The sequence below is a fragment of the Cyprinus carpio genome, chromosome A5, assembly GCF_018340385.1.
Source record: "Cyprinus carpio isolate SPL01 chromosome A5, ASM1834038v1, whole genome shotgun sequence".
Lineage (NCBI taxonomy): Eukaryota > Metazoa > Chordata > Actinopteri > Cypriniformes > Cyprinidae > Cyprinus > Cyprinus carpio.
In genome coordinates this window covers 6,727,321-6,744,601 of record NC_056576.1, presented here as the reverse complement: position 1 = coordinate 6,744,601, position 17,281 = coordinate 6,727,321, and the positions used below count along the sequence as shown (strand labels likewise).

General features: G+C 43.8%; 1 pseudogene; it reads left to right on the top strand.

Annotated features, from left to right (window-relative positions):
- The first annotated feature begins 985 nt into the window (after positions 1-985).
- Positions 986-4,579, top strand: LOC109080968 (annotated as a pseudogene).
- The last annotated feature ends 12,702 nt before the right edge of the window (positions 4,580-17,281 follow it).

The following is a 17,281-nucleotide window of genomic DNA, read 5'->3' as shown; positions in this document are numbered from 1 at the left end:
TATGAATCTTAAATCGGCTGCATCACGGTGAAGTCATTCATTCGAGAGTCCGATGTCTTTTCTCTTTCTCGATCAGTTCTTGAGGTGTATGAGTGCGCCACAGAGGTTTTTGTAAACATTTAATTTTTTCCTTTCGTTCTTTTTTTCAGAATTTGCTTGAGGAGAGCATATCTTAGCAAATATTAATTTAAATAATAAAGATGTGAATACGAAAGTTGTCTCGTCATGATTTTCCTTTAAAGTAAACCTCCACGTGTTGAGTACACTTGATGTACAATTACTGAAATTACTAATTATACAAACCTACACGTAATTTCTTAACTCTCAGTAACTAGACACATCATTTTATGAAACATTGAAAAAAATAAAAACCTGCAAAGTGAATTAGACTACAGCAGAAATAGTTATTTTAAATAAGTAATTGCTTACATTTTTGTCTTGTTTGTGATTTGTTTAGATTTTTTTGTGTATAGATATGTTCCTTATCATTTTATAGCCTACATGGTGATTTACAGTTTAGTTAAAATAAAAAAAAATCATAAATTAAAAAAAAAAAAAAAAAAAAATAAATATACCTATATATATATATATATATATATATATATATATATATGATGTACAATTACTGAAATTAATATATATATTATGTGTATTGTATAGCATTATTACTATTAACACAAAATAATCATGCATTAACATATGTTTATAGATATAGGCCTACTTAATTGTCATAGCATTGGCATTAATCATAATATAGCCTATATATTAATATAATACATTAATTATTTTATATCATATCTTAAACACTGTAAGAAGCGTTCAGACATTTATTTATTTGTTTATTTGTATGACAGTACTGACTTCCGTTATCACTGTAAATATAAATTGTACAGAATAAAACACACTCTATAATCTCATCGCGAATGTGACAAAAATGTAATCAGTTAATAATAATAATATTTTTTGAACGCGTTTTTCTCCTGCGAGCTTCCGTAGCTGCACTTTATTCCATACACATGCTGTCAGCGTGGATTCAGCACAGAAATGAGTGCTTTTACAATGTGTCTTAATGAAATAAACACTTGATTTGAAGAAGAGTGCTTGAATAATACACGCGCTGAAGGTACGTGCATTGTGAGTCACTTGTAATTTGTTCGTTTTTTTTTTATTTTTTTGTTTTTTTATTTTTTGTTTTATTTTTGATTTTTGGCCACACGGAAATCAAGCTTTAAATATCTCACTTTTAATTTTCTTGATTTTTTTTTTTTTTTAATGCACATGTAAGAAGCCTTTATTTCGGCGAAAATTAATGTGAAATGCAGTTGTCGCAGCTGGATTAAATTCTTGTTTAACGACGCGAAATAGTGAATCTGTTGTTAGGTTTATTAAATGACACGAGCATCTCATGTTATATTGAGTGTTAGATGGTCTGTATATGGTCTGTTTTAGTCTCTTCTGTGTCAGTCAGTTGAAAGTACAGATTCGCAAATGTAATGCTAGATTAAATGCTCTTTTCCATTCACTGATAATGAATAGGAGCATTTGCTATCATATACAAAAGTGACCCAAAAAAACAAACAAAAAACATGGCCCTATATAGGACAATTTTTCTTAAATTTTTAGTCTTGTAAAAGCATGCACAGACACCAATTTAAAGTCACCATTAAATAAAAATTGCAATTATTTATTAAATTTAAAATTATTTATTTAACTTATTGCAATATTTATTATACAAGATTTATTCATGCAGATTATTATTATTATTATTTAAATCATACACCCTCTTAATCTTTAACCTAAAACATTAAATATTCATCACTAGGGAATGATTTTTACTTTTTTTGTTTCATGGCATCTTCAGATGTGTCATAATCAGGTTTAACGTCAGTGATGTATTGAATAGGGATCATATCAGTGAATAGTGACAATATTTTAGACAGTCTTGAGAGCCAATGATGGTATAATTTGACAAAACTTATCAGATGCATAAAGGCATCATATTTGAATGGATTTTTGTTACTGTTTTGCAGATGTAACAAAATATTTCAATTTGTTTTTGTTCAGAAGAACATCAAAAGTGAGCGTTAATGATTTAACACCACATAACTGACCATTTCTTTCAAGTTGCTCAACACCGTTGGTCTTTAAATTAAAAACAAAAATCTCTTTCATGATGCTTTCCAGTGCCTGCTGTTGATGTCTGTGACCGTGTTGTTTCATCATGTGCAGCACGTTAGATCCCAACGTTTATCATCAAACGTGGAAAATGGAGAGCAAAAGAAAGAAGAAGAAACAGCAAACACACTGGTGTACAACCTCTCGGCCTACTACCAGAGATCTACGGGACGTTCCTCAACTGTGGGCCGCTCAGAAACTGAAGAACAATTGTCCTGTAATCTCCCCTTAAACCCTGCTTTCCGTCAGCAGCGTAGCTCATACAGTAGATGGCTCTCCAGCACCAAGAACACACTGTTAAACAACCGAGGAGCCATTCCAACCCCAAACGCCACCAAAGAGCCAAGCACCAACACCGAGCCATGAGCCTTTCAGAGATGTCGCTCTGAATACCATAACATGACCCATGACCCATCCCAACGCTCGTCCAATGTAGACCTCAATGAAGCCTTGTTAGTTCTTCACAAAGTCATGGTACTACAAGGCAACATGGAACCTTCAGAAGTAACCAATTTCTTGTCCAAACTTAGTCAGATTCAACAGACTCCTGCGGTACAGCGTGGAGATCCTGCAAAGCTTCACAACGCCGCAGTTATTGGATGCGCTGAGGGCCTTCGTGAATTTAGGCTTGCCTCAATCCCATAGCATTCTGGGACTGTACGAAACCGAGTTCTGTCGGCGAGCCGGTGAGATGGAGCTTCGCCAGTTGCTGCTCGCCGCCGACTTGTGGCGATGCCTCGGCCGAGCTGTTCCTAAGTACCTCGAGAGGCTCTTCGACAACGTGAGCCGAAACTTCAAACGGATGGGTGCTCCAGAGTTGGTTCAACTCTTGTACATAATCGGAGAAGGCAGGAGATGTCCGGATACCCTCATTCAACCCCTTGAGTCCTTCCTTATGCGTCATTTGAGCCAGTTGAAGCCTGAAGAGTTGAGTGCCATTTGCTTAGGCCTCTTCAAATCACAACGCTCCCTGTCCGAGAGAGCGAGGCGTTGGCTTATGGACAGGGCGCTTTTTTATGCATCTTTTGATCAAGTTGAACCCCGATAATGGAGGTTCAAGGTCTTATGGATATCGTCTTGGCTTGCTCCGTTCTGCGCTACCGAGATGATCGCGTTCTCTTGGCTGTGGTCGAATGATTACCCGATGTGGTCAGTTGGTGCCGGAGTAAAGATGCTGCAAAGATGCCGTGGGCCTTTGGGACTTTAGGATTCCTTCCCAAAGAATGTCCCAACCTTTATCCGTGTCTCACTGCGATCTTACGAGAACACCAAGCTGAGTTTCAGCGATATCCCGAACATCTGTTGACAGCTCTGCTCGGACTTGCTTTTGCCGGTCTGTTCCCTGAAGACCTGCTCAGTCTGGATTTAAGCGCAGAGTTTGTCGACAAGGCTTGTAATTCCCAAGAGCTTGAGTTGAGGAAAGACTTGTTCACCTTAGAAGGAACTGTAGGCTTGGAGTTACCCGAATCGACAGTCCCAAGACTTAGTCTTGCAATTCGGGAAGAAGTGACCAAACAGCTGTGGGATTTCGCTCAATCGGATATCTGCCAGAAGCCCGAGGTGCTCGAGGCTGAAGATGTGTTGCCGAATCTTCTGGGTGGAGAAATGTTTGTGTGCAAACACATGATTCTTCCGCACTTGCATTCGATTGATCTGGAAGTGCACTTAGACCCGAAATGACCAACCTGTTCCTGTATCCTCCGGACATCGCCAACAAAATCTCGCCTCTCAGAACTTAAACGCAAGGCTCTCTGGAGTTTCCATAACTGAAGACCTACTAGCTCAACTAACTAATACACGAAAGACTCCAGTGCAGCCATCCAACTTCCTCCAAAAGCCGGTCCACGAGAGAGAAAGTATCTTCAATGTGGGTATTGATTTGACAGACGATCTTCTGATGGCACTGACCAAATCCCGAAAGCATTCGTCTCACCTGGACGATTCTAAACCATCGATTCAGAGACCCGCTGTTCAGGTGACACATAGGAACCACTATTGCTACAGGACTGAGCAGTTGCTTGGATTACATGCTCTGAAGTGGAGACAACTTGCCCTGGCCGGATACAGAGTCGTAGAGTTGCCGCACTGGGAATGGTTTCCCTTGCTGCGACGCTCGTATGCAGAGAAACTCACCTGTCTGCACTGCAAGATATTCAGCTGTTCTGACTCCAAAAAATAGACTGATTGATTTCTCTACATATACAAACTACTCAAACATACGGCTAACATTTCTGCTTTATAGTTAACCACAGCATGATTTGTTTTTGTATGTTTTGATTAAATGATTATGTGATTGTATTGTTGCACATTTGTATGTCAATGAATTAAAAATTGTGCTCTACAGTGTTTATTAACTAGTTCTATGATATGAGTGCTTTATTCTTTGATTTTTCATTTTTAAAGATGATGAAGGAGAGTCACCCTCCTTGTTTAAAACTGACCCACATTGTTGTGTTTCCATGCAAGTTGCCAAACAATCACGACAATTAAATTAGAAAAAAACAAAAAGATTCAAGGAAAACACTTATATTGGTAGCACTGTCAGAGATATAAAATAATAAATTGATGGGAGAAATATAATCATTTACCATTTGTTTTTTATGTTATTTCTGTTTTTGTTCGGTGCCTCAATTTGAACAACATGTTTGTTCAATTTTTTTTTTTTTTTTTTTTTTTGTGGTCTCTGACTGCTTGTAGTGACTTTGCATACTGCAAAATACTGTCACTGTTTTTTTTTCTACTTAGTGTAAGTATTTATTCCTATTTGTACTGTGCCTTTTTTCTATGTCTGGTTCTCAAACCTAAACCCACTTATTTTCAATGCTACAAGAATCTAGTATTTTAGATAAAAAAACAACAACTAATAACTGAACTCACCTTTGACTAGATTTTTGGATTGGAAATTTTCCGTGGCTGATATCCGCGAAGGGAAGTCTCCATTTCAAGTAAACTTGACTCTTTAATTTAATAAGTTTGCATGCACATTTCAATATTTTAGCGTTTGAGAAGCTAACAATAATGTGTTTTTGCAATTTTTTTACCATGATTTGCTTAATGTTTTTAGAAATGCTGGTTTTTGGCAAATTTCATGGAACGCCATTAGGGTTCAGTTCAAAACCAACACGAGGAGATTGTACACAACATTTTGTACAGCCTTTCCAAAACATATCTTCTCTATATGGCACACACTTTGCATGCACATTCACTGACCCCTTAATGAGAAATATTCACAAAACTTTGTTTTAACCAGTAATTTCGTTCAGTTGTGGACAAATCGAATGGTGGGTCAAATTGTACCCAGCACAAACCGGAGGGTTAATGGAATGAGTATTATTACCTGGTCTCCAGGCGGAATTTGCTTAGTCTAAAAATAAATGGTTCCGGGGATATAGTATCACTACAGAATAAACAATGAGCAACAGTCACTTGAACAAGTTCTTGAAGGGACAGTTTGGGTGCAACGATCTATGTCTCCGCATGACCCGGACTGGGACACAACTGCATGCCGAAATCCACACTCCTCCCAGGGCTCCATCTTATAACCCAGGGGTCTCCAACCTCAGTCCCTGGAGGACCATGGTCCTGTTAAGTTTAGCTCCGCACTTGGCTCAAACACACCTGCCTGGACATTACCAAGTCTGTGGTAAGTACGACAGTCTGGAATTATTGGTGTTAGGTTTCTTTTTCTTGTAGCCCGACCTGTCACTTCTTTAGACCAGCGGGGTCTTCTGTTATGAACAGCAACTGCACCTTGTGGCACCCCAGGCACCTCAACAGAATAACGTATGCCTGTTTGGCACAGACACGCCCTACGCGTTTTAGTGCTAAAATTCAGAACTCTCGATTAGGCCACTGTGTTCCTGTTGTTATTTCTCTTCAAATCCCTTTAATACCCACGCTTACCCCACATGTTTGGATTTACGACATAGTCACATGGGAATAAATATGGTTTACGGCAGCCGGACGTCACCGCCCAGGAACACCAGGCGCGGCTTCCCGTCGCACACGCAAAGATCAAATTTGTACAACCATGGCGATCTAGAAAAATAAGTCGCGTTGTCACCAGTGACCACGTAAAGGGATCCCACGCGACAGTAACGGGTACGCGATCAGGCCATACCCCCTATTGTCTGCTCTAAGATCCCTGCTGGCGTGTTTGTGAATAAGTGCTCGGAGCTCCTGCCCTAAGTGAACCTAATTACCACCAAAATAACGTCGGCGGATCCTTAACGCGGTTCCACACTGAATCTGATCTGATATTTACCTGCCGCCAAACTGGACCTCCCCCAGAACAATTGCTTTCGCTTCAAATTTTTTTTCCCACGGGAAGGTTATTGGTGGGCAATGTTTCTAAGCCCTTCTAATCTGGTTTAATTGTTAGGTCCCGCACTTTTTTTTTTTTTGTTTGGACTTTTCTATAGACGCGCGGTGGACAGACTCTGTGCTCGGAAGAGGACCCCCCGGACGCTACCACCGGCTAACCCGCGTGCAAGAGAGTGTTGCACCGGTCTCACGGAATGTGAATAATCGTGATCCAATTTGGAGACATCTTTCACAGAGTCTGCTGTCAGCCTACGCACAGCGACTTGGAGAGATGAAAAATACCTCCAAGGGCGTCTCACAAAACAGGTTGAAATATCGAGTAACATATCAGTGTTGGGGGAACAATCATTCGCAAAGCACCAAGCTTGATACGTGCAAAAAAATGAAAGGCAATAGGGACGAGGATCAGAGCTCGCAAAAAATGGGAAAACTAAAGTGTGGTCTTAGGAAAGGGGCGGTGGGGTTTGATAACAAACATATGGAGAAATAGAGTAAAGACTTAGCAGAAGCGTACGGAGGAAATCTGACGCTATACTCATAAACTCTATAGTTATATAAAAGATATCATGAGGGGTAGAGGTAACAAAAGTATGAGGACTTGATGAAACAGCGATTCCAAGACTCCGTCCAAGGAGTTAGTTTTACGAAGCAGTACTGAACCTTATAGAACCTATTGATAAGTTGCATACATAACGATGTACCACACTAACCCCTTGCAAGGTTTCTTTATTGGAAGAACTAAGGCGTTGTGTTAAAGAACTAAGGGGTTTGGTCCGATAAGGTCCTCGCTGTATGATTGTGATAATATTTTCGGCGCGTACATGGGTGAGAGATTCTTCGTCAGCTGAAAAAGACAACGAAAAATTCATCGCTAGTGACGTGGTGAGTAAATGGGCCAAGCGAAGGTGTCATAGGATGTATAGACTAGAATGGTCCGCAAGGGAAGGTGTTTAAAGATTGGAGAGAACAAAAAGAGGTTGACGGGTAGGGGGAATGAGGATTATCCGATGGCAAAAACACGGTAAATTAAATGCATAAACACTAATCAGGTGAGCCCTAGAAACCGATACAGGTGACGGATCGGGTGAATATGACTAGTAGGACAGGAAAGAGTAACGGAAATTGGACCAAAGAGAGTTATTGTGGGAGGTATAATTACGGGCGATAGGTAGCCAAGACTACAAAGAGGACTTTCCGCTGTGTTTTATAATTGATTTGTTGGATGGTGGTTTGGGGAATTTTAAGTGGTATTTCTGGAAGAGAAGTGTGAGTGTGAACATGTGCTGTTTGTTTGTTTTAATGCGGGGGCGTGTTGTGGGTCACATCATGACTAAGTAGAGTCTATTAGGATCGTCTGACTGAATAAGGACTACGCTCCTCGCCGGGGCTGTTTGGTGTTTGCGTTCGCTGGAGCAAATGTGTACAGCCCATATGTACAATAACTCTACAGATAAGTATTAAGGAACCATAATTTACGAGTGTAAATCTTTAAATACTATCAGCATGACTATAACAGAGAGGGGTACTATGAACGACGATACAGCTGGATTAATGGGCAAGTGTATGTACAAGTATGGCAGAGAAAGACATATGAACAGATGACCATCACTGACACGAGTCTGAGCAACATGGAAAAAATAAAAAAGGAATTAGAAAAATCGTCAGTGGGCAGCACCTGGTGTATCAGGTGTATCTGGATGAACAGACCGTCGTGCAAGTAAGAACAGTTGTACGGGGCTGACACGGTAGAGGTACTGTGGGCAGCCGAAGGGGAAGAAAAGCGGTAAGGTGTTCGCCTGATGGACTAGGATAACCCCTAGCCACCAGAGAGCACCCTGATAGCGCTCCCCTACTATTGAGACGTGTGCTATGAAGATACATTGGATCGGATTCTAAACGCTCATCTGAACGTTCGGCTGCCTGATCAGGTAAGAATAATTACATAAACTGGACGGCTCCTTCGTTATGTGTGGACTGAAGTCCGAAGCAATAGGATCCGAGCATATTGACCTCGAGCGCTTAGTATGTGACGGCGGACCCTTCCGGGGGCGGGCGACGCGTAGCGGGGGCGGGGAGAAGGTGTTATAGCGAATAATATAAAGTCACAACACACAGCCACTTGGGGGTAAAAATACAAAAAAACCGTCCACTATCCGCCCTTCAGTTAAATATGTGGAGCAGACACACAATGCCTGAAAAGCAGCAGTCCGCGAAGAGGCAGGGCATATCACGATTGGTAGTCTAGTTAACTTCACCTGTTTGTAAACACTTGAGCTATTCTAAATGTAGTGTAAGAAAACTTAAGTTGGAGTTAATAAGGTTATTTGGTAAGTATTCATTGAAAAAAAAAAGGCCAATCATTTGGGTGTTCTGTTTGCAGGCAGACAAAGATTTATTGATTTTCAGCACCGAACAACGTTTGGGTGTGTGCAGTAAGTGATTTATTGAGGTGAGCACGGAATTTAATGGCCTTTTTTGAATTGGTGATGATGAAGAGAGAGCCTATAAAGCCTAATTCTGCTGCTGCGTGCAGCAGTTATTTGAGGGGGTTGGGGCGCGGTACTACGTAGTAAAACTTTGCATAGTTTGGTCTAATGGATATTACATATGACACATGAAGCTGGCACAGCGCAAGTAGGCGGCGCAATTTCCCTCTCACGAAACCACGTGATCACCAAAAAAAACGACTTCATGCATATCTGCCATGACGCGCATCTTCTTCCCCTGTCGGCGTGAGTCTGAGCTATCCCGCATTGCAGTCGGGGCGGTATTGAGAGGGTAGGATTTACAAGTCGTGACATTTTCTGGCTCCCCCTGAAGTGACCTCTCCAGCCGCAGTTTGCATACTCTATCCAGATAAAGTGAATACATGCAATATTTTGTCCTAATAGACATTCATTTAAAATGTTTTTAATGAACCAGAAACACTTTTCGACATGCTTTTCACTACCGTGCCCCATCCTGTCAAGAATAAAGTTAAATCAACATTGTACTAGTTATCATCTATAAAGCTTGTTGTGATATTTTATAATGAACGTTCCTCACATAATACATTTGTGACTACAGTAAAAAAAAAAAAAAAAAAAAAAAGACCTTTTACTGTTCTAAAACAAGTTTTTGTGAGCAGTATTGGAATTGAAGTACTGTAATTAGAGACACAGGTCGCATTGTTGTCATTGTAGTGATTTGGCCCATCGCTGAAACAGTCTGTGTTGTCATCCAGCGCTGCCTTACGGTCGCTCTGAAAAAGCTGCGCCAGCTGGAGTCAGACCCGGCTGCTCTCGAATGCTATTGCGTTAACTTTGATGCCACATTTGACTAGTGATGTGGCACTGGTTCAAGTTTGGACAAAATTTCTAAACGGCATGACACTGCATGAGTGACGCCCTCAGCCGCCGTATCGTGTCTGCACAGAGCTGCATGCAAGGCGTTGAACGCACCTAGATTCTTTCCATTCACGTGAATGCTTTTACTTTGCCTGTCGGAATGTTTGAATATAGGGTAGTTTTTGGACAGCTTGGGTTTTCAAATTGGGTTTTCGCACATGGACTCGGATGTCTGCAGGAACTTATCTTGTTGGGTGGACAAAATGTGTTATTGGATTGTTCCAAACCTATAAACTAGTTAACAAACCAAACTCAGTGTGCAGGGATTTGCATCCAATCAGTCCACCAATGTTTGTTACCATAAAACACACCCACACGGTAACAAAAAGAATTCTCTATTTTTGCATTATTGGTTTGATAACATCCCGTTAACGGATTGTAAATGCCATCGTGAAGGCACACGAACCACTTGTGACACAAGCAATAATATAGTCAGTCTGCGCATTATATTCATCAGAATATTATTAATCTGCTAGCTGTGCGGGCTTATTGGAATTAATTGCAGTGTGGGTAAACAGACATCGCCCTGGAAAAAGGGCTTGGATGCAGTAGCCCTGATGGGGGTTCCCCATACGTGTTTATTACATTAAAGTACAAAGGAGTATTTCTTATAAAATGATTGTATCCACTGCAAATCCAGCACATGAAAAAATTCAAAAGTGATATTTCCTCCAGGTAGCTCTTTTTCGTGATAGACCCCCTGTTGTTTCCTCTCTTTTGGAAACCGGTCCATTTTTCAACTCACCTTTTGGCAAGCCTGTTTTGGTGTTTCATTAGGCTTAAAATTTTAATAATGTGTCCCTGTGTTGGAAACACGTGGATGCCTGATTTTTATTGAGGTGGTGGAGATTCTGTATTGAATCTGATTTGTTGCTAACTTGAAAGATTCACATTCCCAGATGGCAAATATTGTGTTCTGTATATCTTTAAAAATGCATAGTAAGTCTCCAAGTTGTTATTTTTTTGTTTTTTTGATTTTTTGCTACTTTTGTAGATTGTGTATAGTCATGTTTTATATTTTTATGTTGTTTTGTCCATTGTCTCTTATTTTTATTTTGTCGATGGTTATAGCTACTGTTGGTTATCTGGTCTTTAAGCGTTTAAAAAAAAGCTAAATACCAAAAATAGTCAAAACCCCACACCACTGGTGAACCCTGCTGGTTAAACTGGGTAACAGGCAATGGACCGCTACACCCAACCATGCAAATTGCCTCCACAACCCATTGGCAATGTTTTTGTTATTAATATAATCATCTTAAAATGCACTGCCACTCCATCCAATAACCATTACATATTAAGGTCGGTATAATGTGTTCTTTTAAATTGATTTGCCGGGTTTGGTTTTTTTTTTTTTTACTGGCCCGTAACTAAACAGACCCCCCCCCCCCCCCCCCCCCCCCAAAATTTGAAGGGAAAATAAAAAAACTAGTACCGAATAGCCAATGGAATTCACTGAAACATCTATTTGAAATGTCGAATACACTAAATCTGCAAGAAATGATTGTTTAGAGTGTGTTGCCTCATCTGCACATATGTGATAGGACATTTCCTATCAGCTGTCAAATAGACGTTTTTAGATCCCCTGGGCCTGTGACCCTGTGTTTAAAAATCTCCTTTAACAGAAGTGGTACCATTTTTGAAATTAAGATCAACATCAAAATGCGATTTGCTCTGCCCGGTCCTCCGGCTGGGGTCGGATATTTCCTGCTGGTGGTTTTACCGAAGAGGACGACAGAATGGAAGAACATTGGGGCATTAGCTTGGAATATACCTTAAGGAACCGACCTCCTCATGGTGCAGAAGTTTTAAGAGTTGAGGATTCATATACAGGGACCACAGGATCATTACAAGTTCTTGTTTGTTTGTATGTGATGTTATACTGTATCTAACCACATATTATAATCATTTTGTATTTGATGTCATATATATATCTTATCTATTCATATTATATATATATATATATATATATACACTTTAATATAAAAAGATATATAAATTATATACGATGTCATTCATCGTTTTTTGCAGTTATTTCTCTTATATTTATCGTATGTTTTATTGTTTGGGTGTGTGTTGTGTGTGTTGTATTGATTATTTTTACTAGTTAAGTGCCTCCGCGTGAAAACTTTCTCTACTTATTTAAAATTCCCACTACGTTTTTCCTATTTTAATTTGCTCCAGTGTTGGACGTGTTCAAGACCGCAGTGTCGAGATCATCGCTAATGACCAGGGAAACCGCATCACTCTCCGTCATACGTGGCCTGCACCATGAAGGTGCAACCTATCTCATCGGAGCCGCTGCGAAGAACCAGTCTGACCTCTAACCCGGAAAACTAACTCGTCTTTAAGCGCCCAAGAGGTGATCGCGCCAGCAAGTCACCCCGGGGCGACTCTTCACGGCGCAGCATGACATTAATACTTTCCCTTTAAGGTACACAATGTCCTGCCAGCCTGTTCTGTATTGTCTCTTTGTCTTCAATGGGGTGACGCTAAAACACCTGCTGTGTCTCTTCCAGTTTAAGTGAGAAGAAGAACCAGACCTCACATCCTGGTGGACAGCAGTATCAGGTCCATATGAGGACTTTCACCCATGAAGGAACTCGCGCTATGGTTCTGACTAAAATGAAGGACACGCAGAGGCTTACCTGGGCAGAGAAGGTCAAGTATTGGTACTCTCCACATCAAGACATTATGGTAATCTCTGTTTGCCCTGGCAGTAACACTGCAACATTGATCTGTTTTCTGCCTCTCTCATGAAGTGTCACACAGTGCTGTGGTCACTCAGTGCCCGCCCGCTTATTCTAAGGATGCCCAGCGCCTAGGCCACCAAAGATCCAGGAACCATCGCCGTCCTGAACGTCCTGAGGAATCATCAGGGAGCCGTAAAAACAAAAAAAAGTCAGGAATTGATTCTGCTTTGGTTGGTAAAGATTGATCGGTTTTCATCTATTTGTTTGTTGTTTAATTGAAATCAGTGTATTTTTAGGTATGGATTGATACGCCTATTATAGCTTTTTAGTAATGATTTGATTTATTTTTAAGATTGTCACTATTACAAGTTTTAGTATTTTAATCGGTCTGTGTTTGAAATATTGTAGTGATTTTAACTAAGTATTTTAAATACTATAATATCACCACCACCCACCCACGCACACACACACCCACCGAACACTTTTATTACGGTTACACCTGTTCAATTGCTTTGGTAACACAAATTGCATACTCAGCCAGGCACATGAGCAGCAACGTAATGCTTTAGGCAATCTAGATGTGGTGAAGACGACTGCTGAAGGTCAAAAGCCGAGCATCAGAATGGGGAAGAAAGGGGATTTAAGTGATCTTTGGAACGTTGGAATGGTTGTTGGTGCCTGGACGGCTGTGTAGCAAGACTGTTAAAAAATGTTGCCTGGGTCTATTGCGTCTGGATTGTTTCTGCCTGTGACATTTAGATTGGTAGGGGTCAGAATTTGGCGTAAAGAACATGAAAGCATGGCTCCATCCTGCCTTGTCTCAACGGTGCAGGCTGGTGGTGTGGGTGGTATGGTGCGGGGTGATGATTTTCTTGGCCCACTTTGGGCCCGCTTCGACAACTTGAGCATCGTTTAAATTCAACAGTCTTCCCTGAGTATTGTTTGCTCACCATGTCACCAACCCGTTTTATCGACTACAGTGTACCCATCTTCGGATGCGAACTATCAGCAGGATAATGCACCCATGTCACCAAGCTCAAAGCATCTCAGACTGGTTTCTTAAACATGGACAATGTGTTCACTTTACACAAAGCTCAAATAATCTACATAATGGTTTCTTAAACATGACAACTGTGTTTCAACATTTACACAAAGCTCAGAATAATCTCACACTGGTTCTTGCTTGAACATGGACAATTGTGGTTCACTGTACATAAAGCCTACAAATCATCTCAGACAACTGTGGTCTCCGAACATGCCACTGTGTTGCACACTTTACACTAAAGCTCAAATCATCTCAGACTGGTTAGTTCTTAAACAATGACAATGTGTTCACTTTAACACAAAGATCAAATTAATCTCAGACTGGTTTTGCTTGAACATGACACAGGAGGTTTCACTTGACTCAAGGGCCCTCCACAGTACCAGATTCTCAATCCAATAGAGGCATACGTTGGGATGTGGTGGAATGCGGGAAGTCGCATCAGGGGCGGGCAGCCGACAAATCTGCAGCAACTGCGTGGATGCTCATCATGCCAAATGGACCAAAATCTCTCATGAAGTTTTCCCGTAACACCTTGGTGGAACTATTCCAACAATGAGTTAAGGCATGTTTGAAGGCAACAGTGGGGTCAAACAGGTACTAGCACAGTGGTACCTAGTAAGTGGCCAGTAGGGGGTGCGAGCATACCTGGTTTCATGAGAAACCCATACTGGTATGGATATCTCGGTTCAGTACATGATGCCGTACCTGAATACTAGCCAAGCAAGAAGGGAGTGCCCACAGCAGTGCAACACTGTTTGATAACCGGGTGCCAGCAGAAGTGCAGCGAATCCACGAGATGCCCACTTGAAAACAAAGCTTACTAGACAGTGACCAGTGGCCTTGAATGCGGTCTCAGACTGACAAAGGGAGATATATTGGCAAGCAGGGTTCCTCAATTAGTTGTTTTGTGAGGGCAGAATCTGACAACAATACCAAGCAAGGGCCACGGACCTATTATTTGATATAATTGTCACGGGGTGAAAGAATCCACGGGACAGGGTTTAGTGCAAAACGTGAAGCCCCGGAGGGGTTGTGTATATTGGACAGGTGCGCTTGATTTGGTGATGACTCCTGTTGGTGTCCAGTGCTCGTCCTCGGGTGCCACTTGATCCTGTTGCCGGCTGGCTGAGTGCAAGGGGACTTGGTTTTTCTCGGGGTCTCGCCCCCCCCTGGCGGGCGGGCTGCGATGGGACGCATCCGCAGCTTTCTGGGGACAACGAGAGATCACAAAGTTAGTTTTCAGTCATTGAAGATCCTCTCTTCCGTGTGTCACCTTCAGGCGCAGCGTTTATAGTCCTTCTCTCATCCGCTTCAGCTGGGAACGATCAGCCCGCATGTGATTGCGTGCAGGTGAATCTCCCTCGTTGCCAGGGCGACACTGATAGGTGCCCAGGACACGGCTCACACTCCTCCCCACCCAAGCGTCGTATCCCCGCTGCCCGTTCCCCTCGGGCTGGGGGGGAGGGAGGTGGGGGCTGGGGGAGGAAGAGTACCTGACAGACCTGCGAAAGCTGTCCACAGGCGTTGAGAGTCCATCCGCATTGGCGTTGGCGGTTCCAGCTCGATGTCGCACATCAAAGTGGAAGTCCTGGAGCGCCAGGAACCACCGCGGTCCCCCGGGCATTGGTGTCCTTACGCAGCTCCGGGCTCATCTCACTGGTAACGGGGGCCATAAGATACGTGTTTTAGAGACTATGAATTTCCGTCCCAAGGGTTAAAAAGTATCATTCAGTCTCCCAGGACCTACTGCCCACTTGACGACTCCCCAGGCGTCCTCCTATCTCCACTGCCGCATATGCGTTGTTCCGTTGTGGACAGCTTTCGATGCTGATGTAGACCACAGCGGTGCTCCTCACCGTCTTGCACTTGGGACAGGACCCCGGCTCCCCACCCGTGTCCGGTGATGCGTCCCGTGATCATGTACTTAAGAAGTGGACAGTTAAAGTCGTCCGCGCGTTGGTGCAAGAACACGTGTACGGGCTCAGACGTGAGTGCTGCCCTTTATCCTCCTGAACGCTTCCTCCTTCCGGGGATCCCCACTTTAACCTGCTCCGGCTGTCCCTTCTTAGTGAGGGCCGGTCCAGGGCCGTCGCTAGGGAGGAGAATTTTGGTATAAACAACTCTGTAGTACCCAGCCAACCCCAAGAAGGGCCCTTACCTGTTTCTTGGTGGATCGGGCTCGGAGCCGAGAGAATGGCTGTCACTTTCCCCTGTTGCGGATGGATCAGGCCCCGGCCCACCTGGAAAACCGAGGTATTGTGCTTCAGGTAGGGGCGCAGGGTGGCATTTCTTGGGGTTGGGCGCCGTGAGCCCGAGCCCGCCGCAGCTCCAAGGAAGCACCCACACGGAGCCGCGTTCCCAAGATTGTGCAACCTACACTTGCTAAACCAGGATCCTCCAACCCTGCGATCTGACGACAAGCGATGTAGGCTGCGGCGTAAGCTTGATGGGTCCTCAGCACGATGTGCCATCAGCCACTCTGATATGTAGCCGGAGCCCCCGTGCAGTCCCGCAGGGGAGAACTCCGTACGGCCAGTGGCCAGTGGGGGTGGAGGTAAGGCTTCTTCGGTTTGGTGCGTCCTCTGTGCTTAACTAGGTACCTTGCATAAGCCCGGGGTTGAGACGGCGTTGGAATATAAGTGAACCAACTGGTGTGGTGCTCTCCCCACCGCTTCCAGCATCTCATGCACCCGGGCATATCGGATGATCCATTCTGAACTCCCCGAGACCTCTTGGCGTTTAGGGTGGCGGCGCAGTCATTCCAGAACTTGGAGGGTGCCGTGGTCCGTTTTGGGACCGATGCTCTAGTGGGGACTGGACACCAGCCGGACTCAATGCGGTTGCGGAGGTGCTCGATCACCCCTAGCCCCTTCAGCAATCTCTCGTACCTCCCCCTTCGACTGCGTGTCCTGTCGCCCTGCGGCCCGCCTCCAGGAATGTCGATAGGGGCCCGCTTGTCGCACAATGATCCCAATGGGTGGGGTTGCGGACGTCATGCTGCAGTAGGTTTGGTCCCACCCGGGCCGTGGGGAGAAACACAGCAGAGATGAACTGGGACCGACCAGATTTGAAGCTCTGCTCTTCTGGGGAACCGGCACGGGCAGGTGGGGAGGCTGACGTCAACAACCACGGGTGAGGAGGCGGCTAGGCCGCCACCCTGAGTCCTCGTCCCCTCCCAGCGCTTCAGGAGATTGATGTGGGTAGCAAGTGTTGGCAATTTCCTTCCGGCGCCCCGCTGGCATATACTCTGTAAGTCCCGGGGGCCCACCATTCTCCGCGAGCGATGTACGGGCCTTGCCATTTGGCGAGGAATTTACATGCTGCTTGTCGGGATGATGACCTAGGACGTAATCCCCTGGCTGGAATTTCCCTCGGTTGGTGCTCCCCCGGACGCGGGGGGCATGAACACGGTCAATCCCTCCTTCCGCATCTCCCTCACTTGCTCGTGTCGTTGTTCGTATGGTTCGATGGGCAAATTCAGGTTCCTGCTGCTCCCAGGCCTCTCAGAGGTGCGACATCGAGCAGGCCCGGGGGGCTGCCGCCCAAACAGGAGCTCGAATGGTGTGAATCCTGTGGAGGCCTGCGCGGGACTTCCCGGATGCCGAAGGAGGACGTACGGCAGCTTTTTGATCCCAATCCCGTCAGTCGTGGTCTTAGTTTGG